Source organism: Microtus oregoni, unplaced genomic scaffold (genome assembly GCF_018167655.1).
Source record: "Microtus oregoni isolate MIOR12 unplaced genomic scaffold, Mior012 000058F_ref0000040, whole genome shotgun sequence".
NCBI lineage: Eukaryota > Metazoa > Chordata > Mammalia > Rodentia > Cricetidae > Microtus > Microtus oregoni.
The window spans coordinates 9300406-9317934 of NW_024543834.1; the positions used below are offsets into that span (position 1 = coordinate 9300406).

Below are 17529 nucleotides of genomic sequence, written 5' to 3' on the forward strand. Positions count from 1 at the left end.
GTACTATGCCCATTCATTTCTGTGCTCAACACTTGAACATACAAAGAAAAGAACTTGCTACTACTTTTGGTAAGTCAACTACAACAGAAATCAGGCTTTTTGGGGTTTTTTTTGTTTTTGTTTTTCGACACAGGGTTTCTCTGAAGCTTTGGTTCCTGTCCTGGAACTAGCTCTTGTAGACCAGGCTGACCTCTAACTCACAAAGATCCACCCACCTGCCTCTGCCTTCTGAGTGCTGGGGTTAAAGGAGTGCACCACCACCGCCCGGCTTTTTTTTTTTTAAAGGACTATAAATACAGAAATAATACTCTCCTACTTTCCCAATCCCATCACATTATGTATTTGTTGGCCATCAGTTACATCTTTTATTATTTCCAAGGGTATCCAAAGACACTGACACAATATTGCCATCTATGAACTTCATAGTTGAGAATCACACAAAGTATTTCGTAATGTTTTTAAGTGAGTTTAGGGTTTTATGTTTAAATGCATCCATAAGTATTCTTGATGGCATGCAGCAGAAGGGCCAAGAGTTGGACATGACTAGCAGGCAGTGCTGAGTAGATAGATATCTTGGTCTTGTAGTATATCATAACAGCCTAGCACACTAAATCCTTTCCAGGAAACAAATTTGGGGGTAGGGAAGATCAGTGTAGAGCCCAAGCACATGCTTTGCCAGAAAGTAGGTGATAATGATCTTGTTTCTTCCTGTCCCACTTGCAGTCAATTAAAACATAATGACACCCTTTTGCATTTGATATTGCTTTTCTGTAGTTGGTTGCTAGTATGACAGGCACATCAGATGGACACATCTGGATGTTTTTCAGTACTCTAAAGTCTTTTATCCTTCCACAAAAGAACATAAGAAAAGTCAAAGTAAGTGACATGGATTAAGACTATAGTATCTAAACTTGGCAGAATGGGGCTAAAGAAACCATTCTTTTGTTTGAACAGGCAAATCACTTTAAATTTCTTAAGCCATTTTAGACCCCAAAAAGGAGTCAGACAAGCCTCAAACAAAACTACCCATTTATGTCTGTGCTGTGTATGAGTGTGACGTGTGCATGCATAATTAATCGGAAAAATATGAAATAAGATATCTATTTAATGTCACAAGCTATTACACACCTACAAATGCAATCTTTTTATTAACCTGTTAGTAAAATGGTCTCAAGCTGTGAATGACTGCTAAAGTCAGATAAAGTCATGTGAGATTTGAGTATTTAAATACTGTAGTTCAGATATAGGTTTTACAAATATGAAAATTACAAAATATTTCTGTTATAGAAACTCAATGAAATTCCAAATTAGGAGCTATGAAGATGTTGAGAACAAGAAACACAAACTAACTTCCATTTCAAATTACTATGATGATCATACATAAAAAGAAGGCAGGGTATGTACCTGGGTGGTAGAGCACTCACCTTAGTGTGCACAAGGTCCTAAATTCCAACCACAATATTGTCTACACAAACACACACACACAGAGGCAGTCTTTGTTGACAAGAAGATTGGTTCTGGTTGTGATACCTGGCCTAAATCGCTTACTATTTCTGATAACTTGGACAAATACATACTTAAAAGACAAATTATCTCTTAACACTAGAAAGATTAATAAGCAAATATAAAAGTTACAAAAGAAAGAAAAATCCATGTTTTTTGTACCCTTATTAATAAGTTACTTTAAAATCTTGGACAGACAAGGCAGTAAGTAGAAGCCTGCTTAAAGCAAAATAACCTGAGTTCCATCCCCCGGAACCACATGGTGGAAGGAAAGAACTGACACCCACACTTTGTCCTCTGACCTCTATATGCATACCACAAACACACGGACAAAAAGTTACATAGAAATGTAATATGATTTCTAAGAAAAAGTTATTTTAAAATCTCAGTAAATGCTGAATCACCTAAAAGAACATTGAACTCAAGACAAAGAAAATTTCATTAAAAACTTAACAACTTAGACTGTCTGAAAAATGCTTAAAAGTGCACATGGCAAACCCACTTAAGGAAAATCATCTAGACTGGGACACAAAATAAGAAAAATAAAACAAAAACCCTGGATATTGTAGCAAGTTTCTGAAATACAAAAAGTTACTGTAACTTTTTTGTGTGGAAGAGCTGTGCTACAACAAAACTTAATTTCCCTGGAAATTAATTTTAAAGACATTCTTGCAAAAAAAAAAAGAGCATGCCGTCAATTGTTTGACTGTTCACAAGACGTAAATCATTTATAAAAAGCAAAATCTTAGACTAGCAACAGAGGCTTATTATTAACCAATTAAAAATATCCATCTTTGTATTTTTAAACAGGATTCCTGGCTAGAATTTCCTATATCCTCCAATTCACCCGGTCACATGGTGAAGAGTCACGAATCTAAGCCATGAACAAGCTTTTAACATGCCAAGGTAACTTCTTAAAATTGCTTTCGTGACACATTGTATCCTTTCCAGGCATTAGAGCCTGTCAAGCATTTAAAAGCAGTTCCCCTAAAACCCTTACAGAAAAACCTCGGCCTCCAGATTTCTTAAAATCCGAAGCGCCGTCAAGGCATTTTGTCTTCTTGCACATAAAATGTCCGCAATCCATTCCCTTCCCCAAAAGTTCCAAGGTGTTACAGAATAAAGGCCATGCTAAGAAAAAAGAGGGTTTCTAGAGCTGTGTTCTTGGAAAGAGGCACCAACTTTACACGTGTTTGGGCATCGCGGCAGTTTATTCCCTTCCAAATCTACCCGGATTCACACGCAGAACTACGGCTCAAAGACTTTCAAGTCGCCCCTGTGGCCTTCAGCTTTGGAGTTGCACACTCTTCGGGGTACCGAGAGATGTTCCCCTAACAAAAACACCACGCTCCTTACTAAGGCACCTGAACCAGTCGAACCCCCAGTCCCTGTTTTCTTTCACATCCGTAGCCGTCTGCCAAGGTTTTCCTGGACACTGACTGGCAGGCCTCGGAGACCCCCCTCCCCAGACCCTCACCACCCACCCCCTCCACCGCCCCCCCCCATACACTCATTTTTCATAAAACCACTCCTTTCCGCTTCACCCACTTCCAAGGCGCACGTTTCCCTGGCTCCACCGTGCTGCTTCCAGACTGCGGGACCCCAAGGGTTGAGGCTGGAAAGCAGACGGCTTCGGTCACTAGAGGCCGGCGAAGCGGCTCCGGCCGGGCCAGCCGGGGCGCAGGGCGCGGGAAGGAAGCGGGGGGAGGGAGGGAGCAGCGAGCTGCACCCCCCTCCCCCGCCGGCGCACACCCCCTTCCGGCTCCCCTCCCCCGGCATTGTGCGAGCGGGGCCCAGGCCGCAGCCCGCAGCCGACACCCGCCCAGGCCCGGCCTCTTCCCGCCCCGAGGCCTGCTCCCGTGGAGGCCGCCACACAAAGCCCCGGAGTCGGCCCCCCACCCCGCGGCGCCCACGGACGAGACGGAGCGAGCGCGGGCTGACTTACAGGGCTGCTGCGGCCGCGCTGCCTCAGCCGGGGGACACCGACCGTTGGGCACCGGCGGCGACGCTCTCGGCCGGTCGTCCTCCCCCTCCGCCTCCGGTGGCGGCGACGTCTTCTTTCTCCTCCTACCTCCCTCCCCCCCACCCCACCTCCTTCTTCTCCTCCCCCTCCTCCTCCGAACCACCGAAGTACCGAGGGTGAGGCACAGAGACTCACAACAACATGGCTGCCACCGCCGCCTCCCCTCCCCTCCCTCCCCCGCCCACCGGCCGCGCGCAAAGCACGGCGGGAGAAAAAGGAGGGGGACGAGTGCTCACCCAGACGCGGCGGCTCTCTGTGCAGTGCGTACCTTCTCCCGCGCGGCGGGCACGGGGGAACCGACAGAGGCTCTGCGCGTGCGCACTGGGGTGGCGCTCTTCTGGCGCGTGCAGCCGCCATCAGGCGTGCTTTTCCCTGCCCTTTTCCCTGGTGGGTTCAGAGCTAGGCTTCACGATCGGCCGCTGGATCTCTGCTCCCGAGGCGGATCAACGCCGCGGATGATGCTGCAGACCCCTGCCTTTCTATTTGAGGCTTAATGTGTTCATCCTCCTCTTCCTCCCGGATATCTCATTGTTCTCCCCAGCCTGCCTGTGCAGGCACCGCTGCCCACGCCCCCAAACTTGGGGTGTCTGGCGCTTCACTTCCGCGATGCTGGCGCCTACAGGAGACCTTAATACAGGCCCCTACCGTTCACCGTCTGGCTCCCCTTTTATCCAGATGTTGGTGGTTTAGGAGTGAGAAATACCCCGCAGATGTCTGTCTCCTGGCTAGTCTCATAGTGACTTCTCAGTGGGCAAGTGTTGCCAACTACTGGGTAAACACAAAGGAAACGGACCAGCTCCAAGTATCGGACTAGTTGTTTTCTTGTCCCCAGTTTACAGACGCCAGACCTGCCCTGGTGAGGCTGGCTTCCTTGAAATCTGCGGAGAATAACAATGACTCCAAAGATTTGGTGGCAGCCGTTGGGACCACTCCCTTCCCTATCACAGCTCTTGGAGACGTGGGCGGGCACGTGTGGGACGAGTTCTTGGCGTACCACTGATTTATTTTGATAATTTTTTAATGTCAAAAATTTATTAAAAAGTCAAATGATTGGACATTTCTGTACTTCACAAATATTCAGGGCCTTGTAACTGCCTTGTTCTAATATGCCTTTTCTAGGCAGCTGTGAGTGACACCAGGCCAGGGACTTTGTGTGTTTTGTTCTTGTAATGTTTCCTAGTGCCTGTTAAACACAGGAGCTCTTTGGGTTTTTATCTTTATAAAAACAGACTGGCGTTAAAAAGTATCTTGTGTTGTGTTGCTTTGAAGGAATACCAAATCGGGTAATTTATAAAGAAAAGAAAGAAAGTTACTTCTCAAGCTTCTGCAGAGTAGGAAGTTCAGGGCTATATTGCCATGCTCTGGCAAGATCCTTGGTGCTGTGTGCGAAATGCCAAAGGACAATAGACCAGAAGAGGAGGGGCGGAGCTTGCTTTTATACTAACCCACTCTCAACATAACATACTCCCTTAATAGTGATACTAATTCGTGAAGGAGAGTCCTTTGAACTAATCTCACCTATTTTTAAAAATGTATATTTCTGTTTTTGTTGGGGGGATGTGTACTGGCACTGGGAGGCCAGAAGTTGATTGACATTGGATATCTGCCCCAATCGGTCTCCACCTTTTCTCTCCCTGAGCTTGGAGTTCACCAATTTGACAAGGCTGACTAGCCCGAGAGTCGCAGGAATCCTGTCTCTGCCTGCCTGGCTCAGTGATTACAGATCGTTACCACAATGCCCTTCTTTTGAACAGGTTCTGGAACTCAAACTCACATCCTTATACTTGTGTAGCAAGCATTTCACCACCAGAACCATCTCCACAGGTCCCTAATCCCACCTCTTATTAGGCTCCCACTTCTCAAAACTGTTGTACTGTACTTTAAGATTCCACCCATAAACGTTTAGAGACACATCCAGACCTCAGCCCCATATAAGTCTTCACCTCCTACCCAAGTTCCAGGCTTCCCCTTGTCATTCTTGTCCCCATACAGGCTAAGACGCCACTCACGCCAGACGGTGGTGGCACACGCCTTTAATCCCAGCACTCGAGGCAGAGGAAGGCAGAGCTCTGTGAGTTTGAGGCCAGCCTGGTCTACAAGAGCTAGTTCCAGGACAGGCTCTAAAGCTACAGAGAAACCCTGTCTCGAAAGAAAGGAAGGAAGGAAGGAAGGAAGGAAGGAAGGAAAAGAAAAGAGAGAGAGAGAAAATAGAATTGGGATGAAGAGAAACTCCTCCCTCCAGAAAGTCTCTTTGAGACTGGCTTAAGGGAGGATGGAGATGGAGAACCTCTTGAGCAGAGTTAACAGAGGAGTTGTAACAGTGTTTCTCTGCAGTGTAGATGTTCCCACTTGTATAGGTACCTGGCTAACTGCCTAAGTACTTGGAATCTGAGAAACTTGCAAGAAGAAACCTCTATAATGAATTGTTATTGTTACTATTTCTCCTCCTCCTTGTCCTTCTTGCTGAAGTTGGATCCAGTCAGTTTCTGCTGCAACCAAGAGTCTTGCGGGGTAGTGGTGGCCCACACCTTTAATCCCAGCACTCAGGAGGCAGAAGCAGGCAAATCTCTGTAAATTTGAGGCCAGCCTGGTCTACAAGAGCTAGTTCCAGGACAGGCTCTTAAACTACAGCGAAACCCTGTTTTGAAAAACAAACAAACAAACAAAAAGACCAGTAAAGGCCAACCCTTTAGTTATCTGACCCTGCCTTACTTCATTTCTCAGTGCCCAGTGAGCAGGTTCTAGCTTCTGTGCCTTCACATATGCTGTGCTCATTAAGCACTTGTGATTATAATTGGCTTCTCTTTAGAGTTACCTACCAGGAAAGAATGTATTCCTCAGCTAATATAAACATCTCGTATGCTTGGCAGTTAAGATGGACATTGTAATTGACACCTCGGCCAGCCTCTCTAATCACCTGGGAGCTTGTTAGACACGCCAGAATTGGCCCATGGCCAGACCGTCTGAATCAGAATCTGCATTTTAAAAGGAATCTCAAGCAATACCTGTACACAGCAATGTTTGAGAAGCATTAGTAAGCTAATCACAATAGTTCTATTATGTGCACTAGAGACTGCTTCTGTAAATGGGCATGCCTTATCCTTCGGAATCAGCAACATAAAGTGAGGTGCCAACACATAGCATGGGGGGGGAAGTACCCTCCCCCACACACTCTGGATGTAAACAAGAACACATGTTGCATTCTTGGTTCCTGCTGTCAGCATTTTCTGGCAGCAAGGGAAGCTAGACTGGGGGCCAGACTACTGTAGCCCACCTAGTGTTTGTTCTTCCCTCTTCCCTAGCTCCGGTTGTGACTGCTTTCTGTAGCTAGGACAGAACAGTGTGCTGACTTTCCAGCTTCATGCCTTGCATTTTGGGAAGCACCATGTGACCTGTTGACTCAAATGGTTCTTGACCAGAATTGCTCAGCGCAATCACTTCGGGAACATTTAGCACATATCAATTCCCAAGTCCCACTTCTGAGATTTTGGCTTAATGGGTCTGGGCTGGAGCATAGACATTGGTATTTTTTAAAAAGCTCCTTAGTGGTTATAATGTGCAGTTATAATTGAGAAGCAGCAGTTTAGGCAGATTATATCTTAAAGCATAATTTCATCTTGATATTCCCTATGCAAATAGCCCTTTCCCCAGGGACAGTTTGTGAAGCCTTTTGTAACTTCATTTTATGACTTTGTTATCATTATAAAAATAATACAGCCAGGCGGTGGTGGCGCACGCCTTTAATCCCAGCACTTGGGAGGCAGAAGCAGGCGGATCTCTGTGAGTTCGAGACCAGCCTGGTCTACAAGAGCTAGTTCCAGGACAGGCTCCAAAACCACAGAGAAACCCTGTCTCGAAAAAAAAATTACAATTTAGGAGCCGGGCGGTGGTGGCGCACGCCTTTAATCCCAGCACTCAGGAGGCAGAGGCTGGTGGATCTCTGTGAGTTCGAGGCCAGCCTGGTCTACAAGAGCTAGTTCCAGGATAGGCTCCAAAAACTACAGAGAAACCCTCTCTCAAAAAAACAAATAATAATACAACTTGGGAAAGGAGAAACGACTCCGCAGTTAAGAACACTTGCTTCTTTTCCAGAGGGCCTGAGTTTGAGTCCCATCACCCAAACTCTGTAACTCACTGGTTGATAATGACACATGCCTTTAATCCCAGCATTTGGGAGGCAAAGGCAGGTGGATCTCTGAGTTCAGGGCCAGCCTGTCCTACAGAGTGAGCTCTAAGCAGCTGTGACTACACAGAAAAATGGTATCTCAAAAAACTAAAAGGAGAAAGAAGAAAAGACCCTGTAACTCCAGTTTCAGGGGATCCCACACCCTCTTCTGTCCTCCACAGGCACCAGGCGTGCAAGCAGGATGTATACCAGGGCTGGCACACAGACACACATGCAAGCCAAACACCCATACACATGAAATTAAGATTTTGAAATAATAATAATATAAGTTCTTCATAAAGATGTCCAGAAATTCAAAAATGGTTCATTCATTCATTTTTATTTTCACAGAAAGTATATTTATTTGTTTGTTTGTTTGTTCATGGCGGGATCTTCTGTAGCTCAGGCTGGTCTCAAACTCAACTTGTAGACAAGGCTTGCCTTAAACTTCTGATTCTCCTGCCTCCACCTCTTAAATTCTGGGATCACAGCCAAGCACCACCACACAGGGCAGGAATTAGTGATGGGAAACACCTTTGTCCTCTGTGTAGACCATTTTCTTGCTAATAGCATCATCCTTCTGATTTGACCATGATTAAAATCAAGCTTTTCTCCACGTCGTTAACTCAGTTTGTGAATTCCTAAGTGTTCGTTGCAGTGTGCACAGTCTTACTTGCAGTAGTGTTTTGATATTCAGACTTCCTTAGCTGTGCAGTTCTTCCTTTTCATCTCATTCGGAGGTGTGATCAAGGCCATTCTGATGGTTGGGCTGTCATTTCTCAGCTCTGGGCTTGCACTGTTGAAGCTGCGGTTATGCGGTCTTTACCAGGCAGCTCGCTACCTGTCCGGCTCTGAGGACGGCAGGTAGCTGAAGAGACACTGGAAGCCAGGAGAAAAGAGAAGCCTCTTGCTGCTCCGTGTTTGCCAGAATGACCCCAACAACACAGCAGCCCAGCTACAGCAGTGGCTTCCTGTTTTCAACTTCTTTGCACACTCCTAAAGCTAGCTCAGAGTACTTCCCTTAGAAGGCCAAGCAGAGGCTGGGCAGTACCTCAGACCCAGCTTTAAGTCTGCAAGGTCCTGAGCTACAGCAGTAAGCAGGCCACCCCATCCTTAGGAATCCAGGTGCCTACCACATGGAATTCATCCTCCTAGTTTCTCAATTCAGAGTGTCCACCTCCTTATGCTTCCCCTTTATGTCCTGAGGAGAGTCAGTATTTACCTCAGATGTCAGCTCAGCATTTCCTCACTGACCCGTTCTGTTTGATCATTTCTTGGATGCCAGTGTAACTAATTCCTGTGTTAAAGTCTCTCTGTTAAAATAATTCATGTGTAGCTGGCCATTGTGGCACACACCTGTAATCCCAGATTACTTAGAGGTTGAGACAGGAAGCTGACAAGTTTAAGGCTAGCCTGAGCTACATAGTGAAAGACCCTGTCTCAAATAATCTTTTTGTTTTGTTTTGTTTTTTGAGACAGGGTTTCTCTTCAGCTTTGGAGCCTGTCCTGAAACTAGCTCTTGTAGAACAAGCTGGCCTTGAACTCACAGAGATCGCCTGCCTCTGCCTCTCGGATGCTGGAATTAAAAGCATGTGCCACCACAGCCTGGCTCGTTTCAAATAATTTTAAAGAAAAATAAAGGTCCAGATATCAAGCTCAATGACAATACTTACCCAGCATGCATGAGGCGCTGGGTTCCATCACCAGCACCAAAGTGAACAAAACAGTGAAATAATCAATGTGACTATCAATAATCAATAACCATACAATAATCAACAACTCTCTTGAAATGTATATTGAAATCATAGTATTAAATTTTTTCTTAGTGTAGGCATTTGCAGAAAATGTAATTTAAAAAGAGATCTCAGCCCTAGAAAGTGAGATTTTTTTCCCTTCAGTAAATTATGTTTTCCCATGCTTTTATTAACAGTTTATCCTGCATATTATTTGGTATCTAAATCTGTAGACAGCCTTGTTAGTTCTTTTTTTTTTTCGCTTTCTTTCTTTTTTGTTTTTTTGGTTTTTTTTGGTTTTACAAGACAGGGTTTCTCTGTGGCTTTGGAGCCTATCCTGGAACTAGCTCTTGTAGACCAGGCTGGCCTCGAACTCACAGAGATCCGCCTGCCTCTGCCTCCCGAGTGCTGGGATTAAAGGCGTGAGCCACCACCGCCCGGCAATATTTATTTATTTATTATGTATGCAATATTCTGTCTGTATGCCTAAAGGCCAGAAGAGGGCGCCAGACCTCTCTACAGATGGTTGTGAGCCACCATGTGGTTGCTGGGAATTGAACTTTTTTGGTTTTTTTGAGACAGGGTTTCTCTGAAGCTTTTGGAGCCTTTCCTGGAACTAGCTCTTGTAGACCAGGATGGCCTCGAACTCACAGAGATCTGCCTGCCTCTGCCTCCTGAGTGCTGGGATTAAAGGCGTGTGCCACCAATGCCCAGCTTAGTTCTTACTTTGAAGCAGAATTATGGAGATAGAATTCATATATTTTATGATTTGTCCATTTAACATTTACTATTCTATGTGCTTTGACATTATTATTAGTTATTTTATGTGTATGGATATTTTGCTAGCATGCATGTCTGTACACCACGTATACATAGTGCCCACGGAGGCCAAAAGAGGGCATATGATTGGATCCCCTGGGACTAGAGTTAGAGACAACTGTGAACTGGCATATGGATGCTAGGAATTAAAGCCAGGTTCTTCGGAAGAGCAGCCAAGCCAGTGCTGTTAGCTACTGAGCCATTTCTCTAGCTAGCCCCTCACTGTTTATTTGTTTTTGTTTATGTTTATGTATACAAATGTGTGCTTATTACAACGGCCAATTTTAGAATACAAAAATGCTACTGTTTCTCTATCTTTCCCCCTATTTTTTTAAAAAATTATCTTTATTTCATGTTCGTTGGTGTTTTGCCTGCAAGTTGGTCTATATGAGAGCATCAGATCCCCTGAACCTGGAGTTGTAAGCTGCCATGTGGGTGCTGGGAATTGAACCCAGGTCCTCTGGAAGAGCAGTAAGTGCTCTTACCTACTGAGCCATCACCCCAGCCCCCTTTCACCCTACTTCTAAGCAACCACTATTGGGGTTCATTTGTTTTTTGTTTTGTTTTGTTTTTTGAGACAGGGTTTCTCTGTAGCTCTGAAGACTGTCTTGTAACTAGCTCTTGTAGACCAGGCTGGCCTTGAACTCACAGAGATTCGCCTTCCTCTGGCTCCCTAGTGCTGGGATTAAAGGTGTTCTCTACCACTGCCTGGCTTCGTTTGTTTTTTCTTGAGACTGTAGTTCAACAGGTCTCAAAGTTGGGATCTTCTCGCCTCAGCCCCTCCAAGTTCTGGGATCACAATTGTACACCGACATTTACAACACTTTTTAAAATCTAAATAGATAAGTGACTTATTATTTTATTAAAATGGAATTATTTATGATTTTATATTATTGGCTTAGGCCCCTTAATTTTTCTGAGGGTTAATTCATGTCAGATGCACCTCATCTGATGCATGTTTTTGTGGTTTCTACCTTGTTTATTATTAACGATAAACATTTATGCACATGTTTTAGTACAGAGCACCTTTGTTCTTAGAGTATGTTTCTTTTCTTTGACTTTTTTGTTTGAGGCAGTGTTTCTCTGTGTAGCCCTGGCTGTCCTGGAAGTCATTAAGCAGACTAGGCTGGCCTCATACTCAGAGATCCACCTGCCTCTGCCTCCCAAGTGCTGGGATTAAAGGCATGTGCCACCACCACCTGGCTTCTTCGATTTTTTTTTCTTTTTCTTTTTTTCTTTCTTTTTTTTTCCTTTATTTTTATTTTATTTTTTTCGAGACAGGGTTTCCCTGTGTAACAGAGCTGTCCTGGAACTAGCTCTTGTAGACCAGGCTGGCCTCGAACTCACAGAGATCCGCCTGCCTCTGCCTCCCAAGTGCTGGGATTAAAGGCGTGTGCCACCACCGCCCAGCTTCTTTGATTTCTTTAAACAAGCATTTTGTGTATTTATTCATTTAGAGAGATCGACTCATGTGTCCCAGGCTGCCCTGGAACTCACTCAGTATCTAAGGATGACATCAAACTCCTGATCTTCCTGCCCTTATCTGCCTGGTAGTAGGATTACAGATTTGCACCATCACTCCCAGTTAACAATGTGCTGGGGTTTGAACCCAGGGTTTGTGCATGCTAGTCAGGCACTCTACCCACCAAGGAAGTACAGCAGCAGGCTGGCTGTACTTCTTTCAGGTCAGGATCTTTGTCATCCTGTAATGTGTTCCTCCTACCCTTCCTCCTATCAGTCACACAGAAGGGCCACTCTTTCTGGATTCTATTTTCTTGCCAGTCCAATATCCCCATGGGAGATCTAACGTACCTACTTTTTTGTTTGTTTGTCTGTATGTTTGTTTGTTTGTTTTGAGATAGGGTTTCTCCGTAGCTTTGGAGCCTGTCCTGGAGCTCACCCTGTAGACCAGGCTTACCTCAAACTCATAGAGATCTGCCCGTCTCTGCCTACCAAGTGCTGGGATTAAAGGCGTGCACCACCACTGCCCAGCTAACATACCTACTTTTTGCTGTTAAAAAATATTGCAATTAAAAATTTTTTAACTACATTTATTCCTATATTTGAGGGGTAGGATGTGACTGAGAACTTATGGGAGTCAGTTTTCTTATTCCACCATGTGGGTTCTGGGGATCATAATTAGGTCATGTGTCTTGGTGATAAGTAATGCTGAGTCATCTAATCAGCCCCAAGTAAAATATTTTTGAAAGCTGTGTTGCTCATCTGGAACCAATATATCTTCCCTTGAGATCTGCAGTTGGAGTCCTAGGTATAGTCCTAAGTAAAGCTGTAACCATCTTGGCAGGAGGGAGCACATTCTGGAGACTCCTCCCTCTCTCTCTGTCTCTCTGTCTCTCTGTCTCTCTGTCTCTCTGTCTCTCTCTCTCTCTCTGTGTCTCTCTCTCTGTCTCTCTGTCTCTGTCTCTGTCTCTGTCTCTCTCTCTCTCTCTCTGATTATTGACAGAGTGGTTCCCAAGAAATTGAAATTTCTCCCATAATCTCATGCTGGGGAAAAGGAAAGGCTGGAACCTTGGTACCAGCCAGAGGAAGATTTCATGGTCTGGCATCTTGGCAGGCTACCTTGAGGTTAGACCAGGAGCCGAGACAATTCCTTTACTGGAACTGTTGATGTAAGCATACCATTTGCCCTCTATAAACCAGAACCTCCCATCAGTACCTAGAGGATGGACTTAAGCGTCACTGTTTCTCCTCTTCCAGATATGATGGCATTGAATGAATTTACTTTCTATGCTTCTCACTAGAACATGTTTCTTAAGTTGGCGAATTAAGGGTGAGTGGTTGAACCTAGCTTGTTAGGGCTGCCAGGGTCGAGACTCATATCCTACAAATTCCAGCAATAGAGCCACCTCTCTTCAGCTTGAGGAAAACATGGCTGTGGGGAATAAGAGTTTAGTCAGTATTAAGTTGAATTCTTGGGGAATAGTTTAGATTCTGATCATTCAATAGAAATGCTCTGAACACTCTGCCAGTGCCTAGGCTGCCCAGACACGGGTCTGTTCCACTCCCATGGGCTTTAGTGTGTTCTGCCAACTAAGAGTTGCCTGGTAGATGTCAAGTTAGGGTGACATGTGCAGTGTTTCCCGCAGCATCCCTCATAGCATCTTCATATGTTTGAACCTGATTCTGATTCTAAACTAAAGCAAGAGCTTGCAGCCTGCTAAAGTATCGCTATCATAAGAGCTCCCCCCTCTTCCAAGACAGCCTCACTTTGTCGGGATTTGTATGTTAGAGACTTGATTTATATCAAGTTTACATTTCTAAATTGAAGAAATGCCTCAGTGCTTCTCATCGGATGGGCTGAGGCAATACTGAATATGGCACTCTTTGAGTTGAAACAGCCAGTGTCAGGTACAGGAGTTCTCCAACCTTCTGTTTCCAATCCTGAAGTCGCTCTACTGCTTCTTCCTAACCATGGCTGGTGTGGACCAAAGTGAGTTCCACTTTTTGTTTTTTTTAAAGATTTATTTAGGGGAGTGGGGGAAGGGGGCGATGTGTGGGAGGAGGGGGAGGGAAATGGGAAACGGGGAGGAGGCAGAAATTTTTTCAACAACTAAAAAAAATAAACAAAAAAGAAAGAAAAAAGAATAAAAATAAAAAAGAGAAATGCTAAAAATAAATAAATAATTAAAATCTCTCACTAAAACATTATTCAGTCTTTTTTTTTTGGTTTTTCGAGACAGGGTTTCTCTGTGGCTTTGGAGCCTGTCCTGGAACTCGCTCTGTAGACCAGGCTGGTCTCGAACTCACAGAGATCCGCCTGCCTCTGCCTCCCGAGTGCTGGGATTAAAGGCGTGCGCCACCATCGCCCGGCTTCATTATTCAGTCTTGAATAAAGTTGTACTATTTAAAAAAAAAGATTTATTTATTTATTATGTATAGTGTTCGGCCTGCATGCGTACCTGTACCCCAGAAGAGGGCACCAGATCTCATTATAGATGGTAGTGAGCCACCATGTAGTTGCTGAAAATTGAACTCAGGACCTCTGGAAGAACAGTCAGTGCTCTTTACGGCTGAACCATCTCTCCAGCCCCGACCAGTACTGTTAGAATCATGTGTGTCTTAGTACCCCTTGAAGAAGAGGTCACATGATTAAAGGAAAAGCCAGAGGGAACGTCCTGGGTTTTAACATACAGGGATAGAGATAGAGTGGGTCAGTCAGTTACTCTGGTTGCTGTGATGAAACATCATGACTAGAAGCTACCTGTAGAAGGAAGAGTTTATTTTGACTTACATTCCCAGAGGAAGAGTGATGTGGGAGTGTCATATATCAATCTGTTGATTTCATTGGTTAAGCAATAAAGAAACTGCTTGGCCCTTATAGGTTAAAACATAGGTGGGAGGAGTAAACAGAACAGAATGCTGGGAGAAAGAAGTTGAGTCAGTGAGTGGCCATGATTCTCCCACTCCAGGCAGACGCAGGTTAAGATCATTCCTGGTAAGCCAGCTCGTGGGCTACAGCAGATTATTAGAAATGGGCTAGTCCAGGTGCGAGAGCTAGCCTAGAAGAGGCTAGATAGAAATGGGCCAAGCGGTGTTTAAAAGAATACAGTTTCCGTGTAATTATTTCGGGGCATAAGCTAGAGCTAGCCATGTGGGCGGCCGGGTGCCGGGGACGCAGCCCCACCGCCCCTATTTCAACAGAAGAGTCCATAATGGAGGGGGCAATGAGTAGGAGGAGCAGGAAGCTGAGAGATCACATCTCCATTACACACAGAAAGCAAAGAGCCAGCAGGAAGCTAGGTGAGGCTATAAACCCTCAAAGTTCATCCCCTGCCCAGTGATTTACCTCCTCCAACAAGACTGTACCTCCTAAAGGTTCTATAGCTTCTCCCAACAGAACTGCCAACTGGGGACCAAGTGTTCAAATACATGGGGGACATTTTTCAATGGTTTTCCTAACTTTTATTGTTTCATAGGGGCAAATCCTATCTCCTCCTCACATATGAGTGTTGTGGAACAATCTTTTTGTTCACTATGAAGATATGTTGGTCTCATTGGTTTAGTAAAGAGCTAAATGGCCAATAACTAGACAGGAAGAGGTTAGGCAGGATTTGCAGACACAGGGAGAACTCTCTGGGATGAAGAAGGGCAGAGTAGCTAGCCAAACACAGAGAAGCGGAATGTGTACAAGATGAAGTGAAAAAAAAACATGCAGAATGTAAATTAATAGAAATAAATGGGTTAATTTAAATTATAAGAGCTAATTAAAAGCTGGGCAGTGGTGGCACATGCCTTTAGTCCCAGCATTCAGGAGGAAGAGGCAGGCAGATCTCTGTGAGTTCAAGACCAGCCTGGTCTACAAGAGTTAGTTACAGGATAGGCTCCAAAGCTACAGAGAACTCCTGTCTTGAAAAACCAAAAATAGAAAGAAAGAAAGAAAGAAAGAAAGAAAGAAAGAAAGAAGAACAACAACAACTAATTACCGGCCAAGAATTTATAATTAATAATAAGTCTCTGTGTGGTTATTTGGGAGCTGACTGGAGAGGCAGAATATTCCACCTACATTTGAGCATAGTTTTCTTCAGCTTAAAATATAAATGATAGCTCTTACAGGGGAAATCTATGACCTTATTTAATATCTGACTAGGGCAGGAGCAAAAGTTGACCAAAAGTCCCCATACTGGGAGGCAGAGGCAGGCAGACCTCTGTGAGTTTAAGGCCAGCCTGGTCTATAGGGCAAAAGTCCCCATACTGTGGCAAATGTGCCACACTTCTGTGATTTCTAGAGTCTAATTGCATACCTTTGGGGTGATTCTCAGCTTGTGAGGAGGTGAGTCAGGGAGTCATATGCTGAGGCACTAAGTAGTTGATGATTTCAAGGAAAAGCTACTGCTGCCATCTTCGTTCTGAACTATCAGGAATGAACATTTTCAAGTGTGTGTCTTCTTACGTTGTCTTTAAACTAGAGATGCATTCCTACTAGAAAAACACGTATGTAATATTGAAAAATTTCTGGTTAAACAACAAGTTTAGATTCAGTATTCATGGTTTCCTGGGCATTGGGTGTGAAAATAGTTCTTCCTAGAAAGTGCTATCCATCCTTTTTCTCTCACTGGAATAGAACATCCTAGCTGGGTAATCTGTAAAGGAAGAAGCTTGTTTCGTTGTTTAGCTCATGGTGGGTGGCTTCACAATGGGAGAACATGGAAGAAGATGTCACACGATATGAGAGATGGGTATCAGGCAGTGAGGAGAAGCATGCCTTACTCTTTTATAGTTTTTGAGACAGGGTCTTATGTAGCCCAAACTGGTTCCTAATTCCTTATGTAGCTTCAAATGACCTTGAACCCCTAACCCTCCTGCCTCTACTTCTAATAGGATTATAAACTATTATACTATGAGCTACACACCATACCCGGTTTCTTTTTCCCTTTAATTGATTATTCAACTTAATTTGTTTTTCGAGACAGGGTTTCTCTGTAGCTTTAGAGCCTGTCCTGGAACTAGCTCTTGTAGACCAGGCTGGCCTCAAACTCACAGAGATCCGCCTGCCTCTGCTTCCCTAGTGCTGGGATTAAAGGAGTGCTCCACCACCACCCGGCTTCAACTTAATATTTTTTTTCTTTTTTACTTTTTAAAATATTTATTCCTTTTACAGTTTTAGGGGGTTATTTTATTTCATTTTCTGGGTTTTTTGTTTTTGTTTTTTTCTTTTGAGACAGCATCTTCTATGTAGCTCTGGTTGTCCTGGAAATCATACATAGACCATGCTGGCCTCAAACTCATAAGATATCTGCCTGCCTCTGCTGGTATTATGGTAGCAGCTGCCTTTAATTCCAGAACTCAGGAGGCAGAGGTAGGTTTATCTCGGTGAGTTCAAGACCAGTCTGTATGACTTAGTGTGTTTCAGGCCAGTCAAGACTACACAGTGAGACCCTATGTGGGCATTTGAAAGAAAATTGCCCCCATAAGGAGTGGCACTATTAGAAAGTTGTGGCCTTGTTGGAATAGGTGTGGCCTTATTGGAGGAAGTGTGTGTCCCTGTAGGGTTGGACTTTGAGGTCTCCTATGCTTAAGCTATGCCCAGTGACTCAATTGCTTCTGCTGCCTGTAGATCAAGATGTAGAACTCTCAGCTCCTTTTCCAGGACCATGTCTGCCTGCACCCCAACAAGTCCAGTCATGATGATAATAAACTAAACCTCTGAAACTGTAAGCCACCCCCAACCAAATGTTTTCCTTTATAAGAGTTGCCAAGAGCATGGTGTCTCTTCACAGCAATAAAAACCCTAAGACACCCTAGCTCTGAAGAATTTTTAAATTATA

General features: G+C 44.4%; 1 protein-coding gene across 7 annotated transcripts in view; it reads right to left on the reverse strand.

Moving 5' to 3' along the window:
• The window catches only part of Pum2 (pumilio RNA binding family member 2), a 77266-nt gene extending 73663 nt beyond the window's left edge, over positions 1-3603 (reverse strand). For 6 of the 7 annotated variants that reach the window (XM_041639357.1, XM_041639352.1, XM_041639355.1 and 3 more), the window contains exon 1: positions 3449-3603. The gene's annotated coding sequence lies outside the window, so the exon portion shown is untranslated. The remainder of the gene's footprint in view (positions 1-3448) is intronic. The other variant, XM_041639353.1, reaches the window with a different exon arrangement.
• Between the last annotated feature and the right edge of the window lie 13926 nt (positions 3604-17529).